This window comes from Rhinolophus ferrumequinum, chromosome 12 (genome assembly GCF_004115265.2).
Source record: "Rhinolophus ferrumequinum isolate MPI-CBG mRhiFer1 chromosome 12, mRhiFer1_v1.p, whole genome shotgun sequence".
In the NCBI taxonomy this organism is placed as follows: domain Eukaryota; kingdom Metazoa; phylum Chordata; class Mammalia; order Chiroptera; family Rhinolophidae; genus Rhinolophus; species Rhinolophus ferrumequinum.
In genome coordinates this window covers 13,345,888-13,361,838 of record NC_046295.1, presented here as the reverse complement: position 1 = coordinate 13,361,838, position 15,951 = coordinate 13,345,888, and the positions used below count along the sequence as shown (strand labels likewise).

At 40.0% G+C, this 15,951-nt stretch overlaps 1 protein-coding gene and 1 pseudogene across 2 annotated transcripts in view; one reads left to right on the top strand and one right to left on the bottom strand.

The window, feature by feature from the left end:
* LINGO2 (leucine rich repeat and Ig domain containing 2) overlaps positions 1-15,951 on the bottom strand; it is a 1,121,241-nt gene that overhangs the window by 66,784 nt on the left and 1,038,506 nt on the right. The gene's annotated exons all lie outside the window — the stretch shown is intronic.
* The window catches only part of LOC117032073 (heterogeneous nuclear ribonucleoprotein A1-like), a 59,776-nt pseudogene that overhangs the window by 19,484 nt on the left and 24,341 nt on the right, over positions 1-15,951 (top strand).

The following is a 15,951-nucleotide window of genomic DNA, read 5'->3' as shown; positions in this document are numbered from 1 at the left end:
TGAGATGAACCAAATCTTGTAGGTCTCTTAGGCCATCTGACTGGCATTAGATGCAAAACCATCGCAGGCTTTGACTTGTCCTACGATTTTAAGGATCCCAAGAGATTCTAAGGCAGCAAGGGCAGAAACAGAGCTTGAGAAGGCTCTGAGAAAAATCCAGATGAAAGATGATATGGCTTGTGCCAGATATGGAGGTGAAGGTGAGAGGTGGTCAGATTCTGGATACGTATTGAAGGAGGCCTGATAATGCAACGTGAGGAGAAGACTCAAGTTTGATCTGCAGTCTGAAGAACTGACTCTGGGTGGTGAACACACGTGCAGTACATAGATGATGTATTAGAGAAATGTACACCTGAAACCTATACAATTTTACTAACCAATGTCACTCTAACAAATTTAATACATTTAAAAAAACAAAAAGACTCAAGTTGGATGCCCAGGCTTTTGGGCTGAACAACCAAAAGGATAAAAGAAATCAGCACATTCTGTTCAACAGTGCATACAAGTGTGCTTTATCCACTGAAAAAGACTTCAATTCAAAAAGGACACTAAAAAGCTGAGTTTGGTGCTTAAAAAGCTATGGATTTAGATGATCGGAAAAGTGTCAGAGGATCCCCTTAATCCTCAAAGATTTTGGCCAGAAGAGGCAGTGCTGTCCTACAAAACCAGGCCCTTCCTTTTCCTTTAAAAGCTACTGGGTCTTCTTATTTCATATTGAATTGTAATACTATGTATGGAAATTAAAATCCAATTTCTTAATGTCTGATAAGACTAACATTTATTTGGCAGTTTACAAACCTATTTGGTATTCAGAGGATGTTGGATATCATCTGGTGATTCTTTACTCCTCTCTCCCTACCCCAGTGCTGCCCATGTGGTCTTAGAGGTTCAGGAGTGGAAACTGACCTCCTGAAAAGAAAGACCAGAATTAAACTTCCTATGGGCCTTTTCTGAACAGGAATCCTATCTCACTCACCTTTAGATTGTCAGTCCCTAACAGTGTCTGACATGTAGGATGCACTCAATACCGTGTTTCCCCAAAAATAAGACCTAGGCGGACCATCAGCTCTAATGCATCTTTTGGAGCAAAAATTAATGTAAAACCTAGTATTATATTATTATATTATATTATATTATATTATATTATATTATATTATATTATACCCAGTCTTATAAGACTGGGTCTTGTATTAATGTTTGCTCCAAAAGACACATTGGAGCTGACAGTCTGGCTAGGTCTTGTTTTTGGGGAAACATGGTATATGCTTCTTAGTGAAATATTTAATTCGGGTGGGGTGTAGGAGGGCCAGAAGCCTGTCTGAACCAATGGAAAATCTGAATTAAAATAGTTTATCTAAGATAGAGATGCTGTGCTATATTTTCAGCAATAGTGACTTAATAAAGTTGTACCTAAGAGAGGTCCTCAGGGAGCAGGCATTAATGATAACGACTTATAATTAGCATATCAATCATTTGCATGTGAATGGATGCTTGAAAGCAATCTATTCTCTTAAGTAGCTTAAACATTCCATTGCAAGTGTGTTTACCCTATAATTTGCTTGGCAAACATTACCTTCTTAGTGGGTACAAAGGTAAACTTCAGCCCACCCTGCTATCCTCATTAGCAGAAATTCTGAATCCCATACCTCCTGGTACAACTTTGATAAGCTGCTGACCTCCCGAGGGCTGCACTGCACTGAGAAAGATAGAGAAGAGAGAAGAGAGGGCGAGAGGGGAGAGGTGAAAAGAGAGGAGAAGAGAAGGAGAGAGGCGAGAATGATTTCTTGAATAACTCTTCCTGGAGACTGAGACCTTATGGAGGATGCGATTTCCCTGACATATTCAAAACATCAGTTGTGGGTTTTGTGTCAGGTTCTGGAGACACTCCTAAATAGAATGGGACCTTTCACCAAGTTCTGCTTCGTTTGTTTTATTTCGCATACATTGAGCAATTTGTCTACACTTTGACCCACCTCAGTACAAGTAGTGGATTTTGACAGAGTTCATTGGGACCGGGGCTCTGCCTTGTAGTTGCTGCGTGACCTTAGTTACTTACCCTTTCAAACACTCAGTTTCCTCATCTATACAATGGGGACAATGAGATACCTGTCACCCAGCGCTGTTGTTGGGGTGGGACAGTTAAGATCATTATGACCTGCTCTGTGAGTGGTAGCTAAACTTATCACCTATCCAGGGCTATGGGGTACATCTGGGGGCATGGTGCCCGCTGCCTTTCAGTACGGCCCTGCGGCAAACAGTCCAGAACATACACTCACCGAGCAAGGAAAACAGAGCATTACAGGGAGACATTAGCCATTCTATTCTTAAACCATGGGACAAAACCACACTTCAGCATAATCCTCCTTAAAATACCTACACTCTGGTGCATTATGGTGGCAGCCAACTGCGTGGAATGCAGGCAGTACCTGTTATGAGTTATTTGGAAATTAGAACCCAGAGAGCAGCTGGGTCCCTTTGTTACCAGCAGGCTGCAGACTCAAAAGGATGGAAAAATAAATAAATAACTAAATTAAATAAATAAAATAAAAATAAAATAAAATAAAAAGGCATCACTGGGATGAAGAGAGGAGAGAAAAGCCGCAGAGCTGTGGTGGGCTGGAGGGGCAAACAGCTCTGGCCTTAGAAAACAGATTGCTCTGCTGTCCAGTCAGGATGTAGATGTGTGAGCAGTCACAATTCCACACAGGGTCTAATCCAAGTCTTTGCGCAAAAAAGAAAAAGGAACATGATAAACACCCAGGGCCAGGTGCAAGCTGTTTTCTCTTGGTACTCCGTTTGAGGAGGCATTTGTTGCTCTCTTTATATTATCAAAGGGCACACACTGCCCTCTCTCTCATTACCGGGCCCCCCTTCAGCCTCCAGGACTGCAGATATGCTGACCACAGAAGGGCGCCCACTGGGGGAAGCAGAGGGAGCGTGTGCCTTTGTGGACAATTAAATATGGTTCACATAACTAACTGCTCCTGCCTCATGATTCCAGGCACTCAACTCTTTGTGGATTTAGTTCTAACGTATGGAGAGTCAGGTTACAGAAATATCTTTCATCTCTCGGTGCCTTGAGGTGCTCTTATTCAGTCCTTAAAGCAGTTTGCTGAGGCAGGCAGAACTGATTTTCTTAGCCCCCTTTTCCAGATGAAAACACTCAGACCCAGAGGGGTCAAACAGCCCGCCCAACGTCACAGAAATAGCTGGTGACAGACATGGAATGCTGGAATGAGAACCCACAATCCATTATTTAACGTGCCTTGACATAGGCAGATCCTGCCCGAAACACTCTCCGGGTTCCTAGGAGGTAACAATGCACTCTGTGTCATCCAAAAGTGTCATTCTGCTTTGCTTTAGCTAAATTATCCAGTCAGTGGTGCTAGTGACAAACAGTGCACAGCAAAAGGGATTTGATTTAAAACAGAGCTCTTCCACCAAGCTTTGCCCTCTCTTGTCTGAGAAAGAGATTTGAGCCTGAAAGTTTCAGAAGAGAGCACCTTTGTTTGGCCTTCTCCGTTCTCTGCTTCTTTATCCAAATGAAATTCTTGCAGCTCTCAACTATGATGAGCAAAGTACTAGAAAACCAGAAGTCATGACCCAGACAAGCCAGTACTATTGCGAGTAATAGTACAAAGCCTGTATCATTTTGCATTTGCTTCCATAACTCCTTTAGTGATTTACGTTGCGTCAGTTGTGTTCATGAGGATGGATGTATCTTCTTGCCCTTTGCACGTGTCTGCTGGGCCCAGCACAGTGTTACACTACATAAATCTTCATGAATTCTTTTTTAAATGCTCATTGAACTCCTAGCATGTCCTCAGGATTCTATTTATTCAATTCTTGTAGCTGAAAGAATCTCAGTAATGACGGAAAGCTGGGAACAGGGCAAGAGTCAGTGCCCTCGAAGTGGGAGAGTGTTGGAGATGGTGGCAATTCTAGGAGGACGACCTGCTATTAGGTGCCATCAAAGGTTCTTGCCCATGGGCCCTGGCTCACTGCTCTGCCACACTGAAACCCCAGCAGGAAGCCTCAGTTAGGGGTGGGGAGAGGTATGGCAGTAGGGGCATGAGCTGCCATGTTATAATTTAAAAAAGGCTCCTGGAAAGGAAATACATCGAAATATCAGTTAGGCAATTTCATCATGGACTGATTTTTTTTTTTTCTCCTAGTTTTTTGTTGTTGTTTTTGAGAATGGCTTACTTTCATATTGGCAAAATCCCAACAATCACGTGACAAAATTTTGAAGTGTTTCCTTTCCACCTAGGATTAATATTAGTCTTAATGAATTGATGTTGTCTGTGAAATATTAATAAATACTAAGAACTAACCAGGCTCAGGAAGAGAGCAGAAGACTTGGCTGAGATCAGGTAGTGAGAGCGGGGGTGAATTTGGCCCTAATCACCCGCTTAGTCTCCTTGAAGGGCATTTGTTCCCTTGAAGGGCAGATAAAGATTTCATCCCATCCCAGCCCATCACTTTCCTCGCGGCCCTTGCAAGTTCTATTCTTGTAAACACAACTTCAAAGACTGCTTTCTCTAAGAAGGGGCATTTTATTTTTATAAACGTCGGTAGGTGTTCCTTCTAAGAGACGCCTTAACGGAGCTTCATTTGCTCCGGAGGTCTTGGCTCTCTTCTCAGTCTCCAAGGATCCTCCTCAGGGAATCAGCTTCCCATCTCCCTTTTGCTCTCCCTTCAACCTGTGAGGGGTTGGTTTCCTGGGGCCAGGGCTTGCCAGGACATTCTGCTGCCTGCACACCAGCTGCTCCTCTGCTCCCCAGGGCTCATCTTGTCACAACACAGCTCCTTTGCCAGTTGTTGAATAGTGAGAGGGGCAGCTGTGAAGGGCAGAGAAAGCTGATTATTCATTTTCTTTCCTGTGGAAATTCTGCTTTGGGATCCTGTTCCTGCTTAGAATGTTTCCCCAGAAGCCCATTCCATTTAGCTCTCTTGCTAGGGAGCATTTTCTGTCAATTTTCCAAAATGTATGTGTTCCCGGCAGTTAGTTGGAGGTTTAACATATATCCTAGTTAGGAAATCTCATAAATCGTTTTGTATTCCAAAAGCATAGAATTTTAGCAATTCACAAAGAACTCAAGTATCCTTATGTGTGATACTTGAACGATAGGGCTTTGCAAGTCAGCGTAGTAAATAGTAATAGTATCTCTCTGCTATGTGAATGCATCCCATCCTGATTTGGAAGACAAGGATTTATCCCCTGGAACAAGTTCTCAGGGATGAGATAGCCAGTCACCTGCCATTGTCTCTTATGAGCTGAAAAAACAATATTTAAACTCATAATTGCTATCTTCTCTTCTTCAGAGACCCATTTGTTTCCTCTGACGTGTTTTGGCTCCAGTATTTAGAAGCCGAACCAAACTGCCATTTCAGGTAGATCAGTTAGGAATTGCTAATAAGCATTCGTTGCAGGTTTTGAGTGTACAAGGTGACGGTTGGCTAGCTATGAGCTGTAGGAAGACCAAGTGTATCTGTCACTGGAGTCCCCATACCGCAGAACTAACAATATCAATGCAACTCCTAAACTAGTCTATTGTGATATTCAAATATTTTCCAGAGCAACAAAAATTATACATTAGCTTGCAGCACCTGCACTCTAGAAAATTCTACCCTCAGGGTCTTTTGGTACAACAGTCTGAAGTTACTTTTATTTTCCTAGTTCTTGTCAGCACACAGCCATTCGGTGGATACGTGTTCTTTCCCTGTTTGACGATTTATGCTTCAGAGGGATTTGTATATAGGCAAAAGGGACAAAGCTATAAATTTCCTAATAGGACATATTTCAAATGACATTACTTAAAATTCAGAACTGGTGTTCTCACTGTGGCTAGCAATGCCTTTCTCAAAATAATTCAATAAATAACTTCAAGGGCAGTGTCTCGTTTATGAAGGCCTTTCACAGTTAATATGACTACCTCAGACAATTATAACAGTGTTTCTGGTATGCCACATTGTATAGCAAAATCCAGTGTAAGTATGAACGCGAATGGTTAGAATGTTAGTTAAATGTAGTATAATTTGATAATAGCCCACATGCTGTTTCCATTACACATTCACATAATTAATAAATGTTATTCAGGTCTGTCTTCAGATGATGCCTTTAAACATTTTGTTGACTTCCCCCTTAATAGTTAGATGTATTTCAGGGTCAGAATTATTGTGAACATTCTAAGACTGTCTTAGGCATTAAAAGTGAAATGAAATTAATCTTTTGAACATAGAGAGCTGACATCCCACTAAGGGTATATATATTGAAAAGGTATTGTTACTTAATTAGAAGGAAGGGTACCTATGCATGTCAAAGCTTATAATTATTAGCTCTCACATATCTTCTTGCTTTGAATTTCTTATTATTTAAATAAGGAAGAAATGGAAAAACCCAGAAACTAAATAATACACACTTATACAATACTTATCTAATGATAGTTGATCTGATGAGGTCCTTCAGTCTCTATCCTTCAATTTTGAAAATTGATTATTGTTGGAACATTGCCAAAGATAGGGATATAGTTTATTTACTTACTAAAGTGCTTTGAGACTTAGGAAACCTCTCTGCAGAATGTCAGGAAAGAGTTAAAGAATTTAAATGAGCCCCAAAGGGGTTTTCTGTTGTTGAGACAGCAGTTATAACAGAAGTCAAAGCATCACATAAAGAATTAGGACTATTTTGTTTTGTGTTCAAAATTTGTAGGCAAAAAGGGAAGTTTTTGGAGGGGAAAACAGGCAAAGACCACGTAGAAATGATGTGCTGTGCTGAGGCAGATAATCTCCTTATCAAGAATTAGCTAATTAGTTATTCCTTTTTCCCCAAAGCAAAGGATACGTGGTTGTTCGGGATCATGGGGAAAGGAGAGGGGGCATTGGAACATCCAGGGTAGGACAAGCTTTCCCTGGGTGGCTAGATTCTTTACTGGGGCTTCTGGTTAGCCAAACTATGGTTGTCAGGAAAACTAGAAAGATTGACGTTATCAATCTAGCTGTAGTAGACCTCTGGCGGAGGGTTTTCCTCGGTCTAAGGGCAGAGTTTGTAAGTGATGAAGGCAATAATCTCTTGGAAAAAAATGGCTTTCATTATTAGAAAGTCACCCAAAGAAAAAAAGGCTGCTTTGGGAAAGCTGCAAAGACCAACGACTGCCAAGACCATGTCAGCCCAAAGACTGGTGCAACCTTAAGTGAGATGCCGCCTAGGTACTTAATTAGATGGAGGAAAGTGGTTCCCGCTCAGCAGTGTAACATGAATGGAAAAATGTAAATAGGCACGTGGGTAAGATGAAGAGCAAGATAGGGGAATAGTTTCCATGGCAACTTAGTTTTTAAAAAAAATTCAGAGCAAGGGTGAGAAGCCAGGATATTTCTAGACACCGGAAGTCTGATTAGTTTAGTCTGGACAAGGGGTTCTAAAGAAAACTTGGACCCAGAAATTAGAAAATTATTAGTCATTGCAAATGAGAAACTGGTTTTTAAATGAGAAAGGCGTAGTGCTCATTGCAATTAGTTTTTCCAGGGCCTTGGCACTCATCTTGTTATATTTCTGTGTAATTCATCCTTACTGCTGCTTTGCTTCTTTTGGATAGAATCCTGTTTCTAAGGTTCTAAACGCAAGCACTCCATTCAAATGGTACTAAACGTAGGAAAATATGAGGATGCGTGGTCATAAGTGGTGTCTGCTCAGGGTATGGAGGCAACTTTGAGTTGGTGCCCTAGTTACATAAATACTAGATATGCAACAAACAGCAGGATTCACTGGCTCAAATCTGTCTTCTTAACAGGGCTCAAGAGGTTTGCATGGCTCCTGTTCACTGCTTTAGCACCATCCCTTGCCATTTCTTGACTCAAACTTTATACTCCAGTAAGACTAAATTGCTGGCTAGGTCATAACTTTGTACACTGTTTACTTTGCCTGGAATTATTTCTTTTTATTTGCCTAGTGGACACCTAGTCACCCTTCAATAGCTTAGCTACTCTTTCCTTTCCTTTAGGAAGTCTTCCCAGAGCCCCTACACAATTGTAATTAGTTTTCCCTTTGCACCTTACAGGCTTATCTTATTCTTGTACTTTCCCACTACAATTTAATTTGTTATGTGCTCATTCTGTCTGTAGTCTGTGAACTCTTTGGGGGCAACAACTGTGTCTTATTCATATTCGTGCCGTGGTGGCTGGCATAATGTCAGAACTGCCATGTCAGGAGCTCGATGAATCAGCATTCAGTGAGTGACTAGATAAATCAGAACCCAGAAACTCAAATAGGGATCACCAAATATGGTCACCTTCAATTCTACAGCTCTTCCTACATTATCTGCAGAACAACTTCTAAAACTACCTCTTTTGGGGGGCAGTTATCATGTTTGGCGCCAGCTACTACTCTATGAGTTCTTTACATGAACTAACTCATTTACAGTGTCACCACAATGCCATGAGGTTCGCAGTATTACAATTCTCCTTTTAGGTGAGTAAACTGAGGCATGGAAGGTCAAATAACTTTCCTGAGATTATATACAGACAATAGGAGCTGAACTGGAACTGAACCATGAGAATGAGCTTCAGAGCTGAGCTCTTAATTAACCACCAGGCTACACTTCCTTAACAAGAAGACGATTTATGAGTGCAGGCTCTTCTTAGCTACTTCTGAAAAATGAACCTGCAATTTCGTTTTCTAGGATGATAAGAGGCATTTAGCCGGGCATTTCAACATTTATAAGGAATTTAATTTGAGATCATGCGAGGACAGACATTTATCAGGGTTCATTTAAGTAACTGTTCATTAACCGGCTGGGGAAAAGGAAACCACTATGAGACCAGAAGGGGCCTATAATGAGAAAAAGAAAAGGATGTGGGAAACCAGGAATCTGAGGTACTGGGAACATATATTATAGAAAATTGTAGAGATGTGCGCATGCTCATATTCATAAAATTTAAAAGCTTTGCTTATGAAATTATAATTCATGTAGTACACAAGATCACAGAAAAACACTTCCACAAACAATGTATTTTCAAAAAAAAACACAGGTGTTTTACTTGTATTTTTCAAACATGAGGAAAGATATTCACAAACAGCAGCGAGCTATTAAAATTCCTATTTGTTTTCTGTATTCACTTTTCTTAAACATCGTGGTTGCTTGCTCCTTAGTATTTTTCTCTAAATCTCTTCTGAATGAACCTTCTGAATTTTCCTCTGTTGGGCCACTATTCTTCTTTCTTTACCATGAAATCCCAAAGAAGAGCTTGGCAGGGTAGGGGAAGTAGTTTAGGGCAAAGCCAGAATTCTGACAGTGGGCAAGGGGAAGAGGACTTCTATAAATGAGCAACTGAGTCTTCACCTCACAGAACTGAAAAAACAAGTAGAAGCTGCCAGTGGGACTCTGCAGACTAGACATTCAAGAAGTACAATTTCCTATAAATGTTTCTCAGGGGAATAAGGCTCTACCCTTAATTTCAAGAAATTAGGGTAACTGAGAAAAAGGTCAATAGATTTAAGTATTTTATTAAAAAGTTTTTAAAGTTCCACATGTAAAATTTAAGTGCAAAGCTAATTTGAGATTTTTCTTTGGAAAAAATGTAAGAAAACACATTGCTGCATACACATTCTAGCTTACAAAATCCCAAACACTAATTTGAAAAGATGTAGGCACCCTTATGTTCACTGTAGCCCTATTCACAATAGCCAAGTAATGGAAACAACCGAAATGCCCATCAGTAGATAATTGAATAAGGAAACTGTGGTATATTTATACAATGGAGTATTAGTTTGCCATACTAAAGAATGAAATCTTACCGTCTGCAACAACATGGCTGGACCTAGAGGGTGTTATACTAAGTGAAACAAGTCAGACTGAGAAAGAAAAATACCATATGATCTCACTTATATGTGGAATCTAAAGAACAGAATAAATGAACAAACAAAACAGAAATAAACTCACAGATACAAAGAACAAACTGATGGTTGCTAGAGGGTGGGGGGATGGGTGAGAAAGGTGAAGAGATTGGTAGACACAAAATAGTCACAGGGATGGGAAATACAGTATGGGGAATATAGTCAATAATATTGGAAAATCTATGTATAGTGTCAGATGGGTACTACACATATCTGTGGGATCACTTCATCAATTATATAAATGCCTATCACTATGTTGTACACCTGAAACTAATATAAAATAATATTGAATGTCAAGTATAATTAAAAATATATATAGTCATGGGATGTACAAGCAATATAGTCATAGTACTGTAATAGCTATGTATGGTGTCAGAGGGGTGGTAGACTTGGTGGGGTTATCACTTTGTGAGGCGTGTAAATATCTAATCCCTGGGTTGTTTTGTATACCTGAAACTGATAAAACAAACAAACAAACAAACAAACAAATAAGGCACGATGAAAGGTGGGGAAGGGGAGGGGAAATAAAGGAAAACTTACCAGAGGAAATGCCATCTAGGCTATGTTGAAGCATAGCTGGGGGTGTGTGTGTGTGCATAAAAGGATGAGTAGGACACCACAAAAATGACCTCTCGTATGTACTCAGTGGAATTGTAAACATCTTTAGGGGCCTGTGTGTAAACAGTCTCACATCTGGGGGGACCTGTTGTTCACCCCAGAACAGGAAGAGATGTGAATATTTGAGACTTTATGGCATGTCCTCTCAGAGGGAGGGCCAACTCAGTCATGGCAAATCTCCATTCCTGACTTCATTTGACCAGACACTACTACTTAGTCTTTCAAGAGTCTCCTAATTTAAAAAGTTTCCTTAGTGGACACAAATGCCAGAGCTCCACTTATCTGGTATGGGGCTAACGAGAAAGCCCATTTCTGCTGTCCTGCCTCTCAGAGATGCCAGACTTTCTCTGACCCACTACTTGTACATTCCATTGGTGCATCGGCTCCATAGGGTCACAGAGGAATTTGCTCTCCACACATTTGCCAAACTCCCTGAAAACGGGAACTTTATTAAAACATATGCTGAGCCTGAACCCCTGCGCTACTCGTCACAAGATAAGGTGAGCTATTTAATTTTGGTCCTGGGCGACTTTTCAAAACCATTTTGCTATGTTCACTGAATTTAAAGTATAAATCAAATGTTGAATGATTATCACTCACTTCCTTACAAACTACATTTTTCCTCATTATTTTTTTGTCGATGTTCGCAAAACAGATTCACTGAAAGGTAGTTGTGGTCTCTTCAGTTCCCCCAAAGAATTCACGCAATTGAAGCAAAGGCAAATTACTAATAATTTGTCTTGAACGATATGGCTTGGTGTTTGCCTGGAAAGACTGCACTACCAAAAATGAACCTGGATTTCAAAAATTGCTGAATTGGAGGTTTCTTAGCGATGGCCCAGTATAATTTTCTTCTCAACTTGAAGGGGTTGTTCAGACACTTCTTGAAGTCTTTTTTTTTTTTTTGGCAAGGATTTCACTAGAGATCCGAAGATAGATCACTCTCAATTGTTAAAATGGTTTTCCTTGTATTTTTAAATGAGAAAATTATTTCTTCTGGACAGGTTCATGGCAGTTTCTTTCTCTGTTATGATGTACGTGGTTTATAACCCAGATTTTTATAATGATGTCACTGTTCCAACATTTATGGAGTGCCGCGTACCTCGGACCCTGCTGCGGCTGGCAACCTCCTACTGAACACCGTACTTTCAATGGCCACTTAGCCTAAACTGCCTCCAAACTTTAAACACCATTCCAAGTAAGTGTTATGAATCCCATTTTACTGATAAGGAAAGTGAGACTCAAAGAAATTCAACCGACATTTCCCCAAACACACAAACTAGTTAGTAGAACCGGAACTTTAAAGTCAGGGATGCCTGACCCCCAAATTTATATATCTTTCCATTCCATAATACACACTGCTATTTCCTTGGTGTGCTGCCCGCTACGTATCATATCAGGCACTGAGCTGGTTGCTGTAGCAATAAAGGGATGCCTACCGTGTGTACACTGCTCTCGAGAAGTTAGCAGTTTGGCAGGAAATGCAGGACCATACTGACAGTATCTATGGCAGGGGGACATCAGCAAGTGAAGGGTCTCACTCACACACTAGGATAATTAGGGAATAGCACTGCTGGTAACATCCTCTTTATAGAACTCAGAATCTTAATACAGTGAAATGCCAAAAGTTACCACTGTGGATGGCTAAAAATGCCCTCTCAAAAGATATTCAAGACCTGCTGGGTCTGAATCTAACATCTATCCTCTTTCTACAGCTTGTCATTAACTATTTTCTCACAGTTTGAAGGTGGAGGAGGTGTAGTAGAAAGAAAACAGATAGATTCAGACAGAGCTGATTTCAAAGCTTAGCCCCACGACTGCCGAGTTGTATGACTTTGGGTAAGTTACTGAACTCAAAAATTTCAGTTTCCTCGTATGTAAAGTGGAGAGAATAAATATACCTCTCTACATGCTTCTCAGGATTTAACTAAATAAAATGCGTGAAGCACCCAGCTTAGTACTGGCACAAATTTTAGTTCCTGTCTAAGGCTGGTAAAAATGGAGTACACATATGAGTACACGTCAGGTTCTGCATATTTTTAACTTCGTTTTTTTCCCATTTGCTTTCCATTTAAAACTGAAGCATTTCCTGATAATGGCAGTTCTCGAAAGAACTGGAGTAGGAAATGCATCCCATTTATACCTGCTCATCTTCACTACTGTCACCACCTACAATTTGCCCTCTTTAGCTCTACTCTTCAGAAATCAATATGCCCCACATTAAATTGTCACCTTGTATAAAACTGACAAAGCCAATGACAGAGTTTTGGGAGTAAAAGATATGAAAAAGCCACTGGTATATACTGGGAGTTTGATGATGAGATATGTCTTAGACTAACTGTCATATGAGTATTTTTAATGACACGTTCCTGGTTTCTTTGAATTTTGTAGAAAGACTATGGCAGAAAGAACGACATAACGAAAGGCCATCATCTTTCATCCTGAATCCTGGCATTAGCTTGTGCAGGGTATGAAAGGAAGCAATAAAATTCAAGGGAATTTTTTTCCTACACATTAAATTTCATCCTGTGCCTTATGGAAAAATTCACACCTTTAATCTATTTTTTAGTGTTTTGTCTCCATTTCAGAATCCCGGTAGAATCTCAAGATGATAATGTACTTGCTTCATGCAAATTCTGCAATGGACAATCTCTTACAGTCTTACTATCCTTCTCCTTCTCCCCCTTGAATGTTATCTTTGTCCCTTTTCCTCCCGCTTCCTTTTAACAAATGCTAATAATTATATGAATGGCAATTCTGAATAATATTGAGAGAGAAAGAGTAATTAATGAAACGTGCCTCCTCTCATGTCAGCGAAGCTAGAATTGCCTGGTAACTTGATACCTGGTTCCGTTCCATGAGAGGAGACGAAACAGTGTAAACAGCTCTACAGAAAACAGGTGCACTTTAGGGGTCTAATGCAATGTGACTTTAGTACATCTCATGAATCGAATAAAAACTGTGCCCAGATAGCACGCATGCTCAAATTGGGGCATCCTGCCTGGCCAAGCCCCTGGTGTTAATGAGACACTCTGCAGGACAGCCGGCCTTCACCAACCAGACAAGTAAAAGGTGTCAGTTTGTGCCTCCCGGGTATTTGAAGCCGGCACTTAGTTTTAAATTTCCTTCCTGCCTGGCAGGGGAAACACTTCCTCAGACACGTGATAACACTGCAGCACAAAGCAGGGTAACACATAACAAGGCTCCGGCAAGTTCTATGTCAGAGAACCACCGTGCTCACCAGCTGTATTGACCAGCTGTATTGACCGTATGTCCTCAACACACACACACACACACACACACACACACACACACCCCACTCAAGAGCATTGACTCCTTTTACTCCATACTGAGAAAGAATTTTCATCTGACAAAGCTCATCCAAAAGGAATTTGTCAAGTGATATATAGTATGCAAAAGGAACGTGTGTGGTTAGAATGAGGCATTGGGGAATGGGGACTGGAACCCAAATCATGCAAGTGTACGTTTGCTTAATAATACCGGAAAAAGAAGACCTCCTTGTTTAAAACTCAGGAAGCATGCTATTCTATTTGTTACCCCATTTAAAAAAAAATGTTTCTTTATGGAAAATTTCAAACATATACAAAACAATAGATTAATAAACCCCCCCGTATCCATCACCCAACTTCAACAATCATCAAATTATGGCCATTTTGGTTCCAGCTACGCTCCCCACCTCCACCCAGTACTTCACCTTTGTATTAGATCGAAACAATCCTGACATGATTTCATCTGCAATAATTCAATATATAACTCTAAGAACTCTTTAAAAGTCAGTGATACCTATAAAATAAATAACTCCTTATTATTATCAAATACCATTTAATTAATGTTCAAAATTTCCCCAACTGATTTTTCATTGTGTTGGAATCAAGAGTCAACTAAGGTCATTGCGTTGCATTTCGTTGTTGATATATCTTTTAATCTGTACGTTTTCCCTCATTTGGTTGGAAGTAGCCTTTGAATTCTAAGCCCAAGGTCCTTGCACCAGGAGTTGTAAATCTGCCTTTAAAACAACTTGAAGCAACTTAAATATTAAAAAATGGAGTAGTGGTTAAATAAACAGTGGTGTGTACATTTGCTTACATGTGGTGCATGATGTAGGTGAAAGAATATCCTCTGTGAAACCTAGAAACACTTATTTTTGAGCCTCAGCATATCATTTGTAAAATAAGAATAAAGGACTAAATAAACTCAAGGATTAAATAGATCGAAGTATATACATCTACTATCACGGTGCTCAGTACATAATACCAGAGCACACAGGGGTGTTTTTTTCATTTATTTATCTGTCCTTTGAAAAAAATAGACATATAATGAGGGTGATCCATGCCTTCCCTATTGAACACAGGTTGGTATATACGGGAGACCTTCAACCATTTATTAGGATACCTGAGGTTCAGCTGAAACACTGTCTCAAGGTTGACACCGTGAAGCCATCTATCAATGAAACCACTTTATAATGAGGTCCCTTTGTTATTTCGACAATGAACTTCCATTAGCTGCAATATACAATGGATATAGTATTGAATGATATAAAAGTGTACTGTATGACAGAGTAAGAAGAGTCAAACTTTAGATTTGTCAGAGACATTAGAGTTTATTTAGGTTAGTAATTCTCAAACTTCAGCTTGCATAGGATCATCTGGGTGGTTTCTTAAAACACATTGCTGCCCCATCTCAGTTTCTGATTCAGTTGTCTAGGGTGGGGCCCACTAATTTGCATTTCTAACAACTGTGGTCTCTGTCTGATACTTATGGTCCTGGACCTGCACTTAAAAAGAAACAAAACAAAACAAAACACTAATGTAAGTCAACTTCCTTTACAATTTAGGAAACCCTTTTCTGTTACCTTGGGCCTCTGCTCAAATACCATCAAAGGATGACATACTCACTAAAATGCAAGGAAGCCAGTTTCACCGATGGATAGGCTAATTCTTCAAGAATTTATTGGAGCCAAAATCTGTCTCTTTGAAACGTCTGTTCCCTACATGTCTATACTCTCATGCTCACAGCAGCTCTTCAGGGTGTCTTCTTTGAGCCAAGCTGAAAATTCCCATCCTTCCACCATTTATTCTACATAATTTCTCTCTTTCACGTTAGAGTCCCCTGATGAAACTTGCAGTTATAAAGGCCGCTTTTAAAGCATGGGGCTAAGAACACAATATTGTATATGTGATCCACTGGTACTATCCTTCCATAAACTGACATCATATATCGATGAATGCAGAACTGGATTTCATTACTTTCTTTAAAGCAACCATGTCACCTTATTAGTTGGTACTGTATAAAAGATCTACTAAACAACTGAGCTCTTTTTCACTTTCTGAACAGATATTGGCTTTCCTTTTCTTATCCATCTGAAATATTGACCTTAGCACAAGAATTCTGCTTTTATCCTGGCTAAACCCCATTATCTT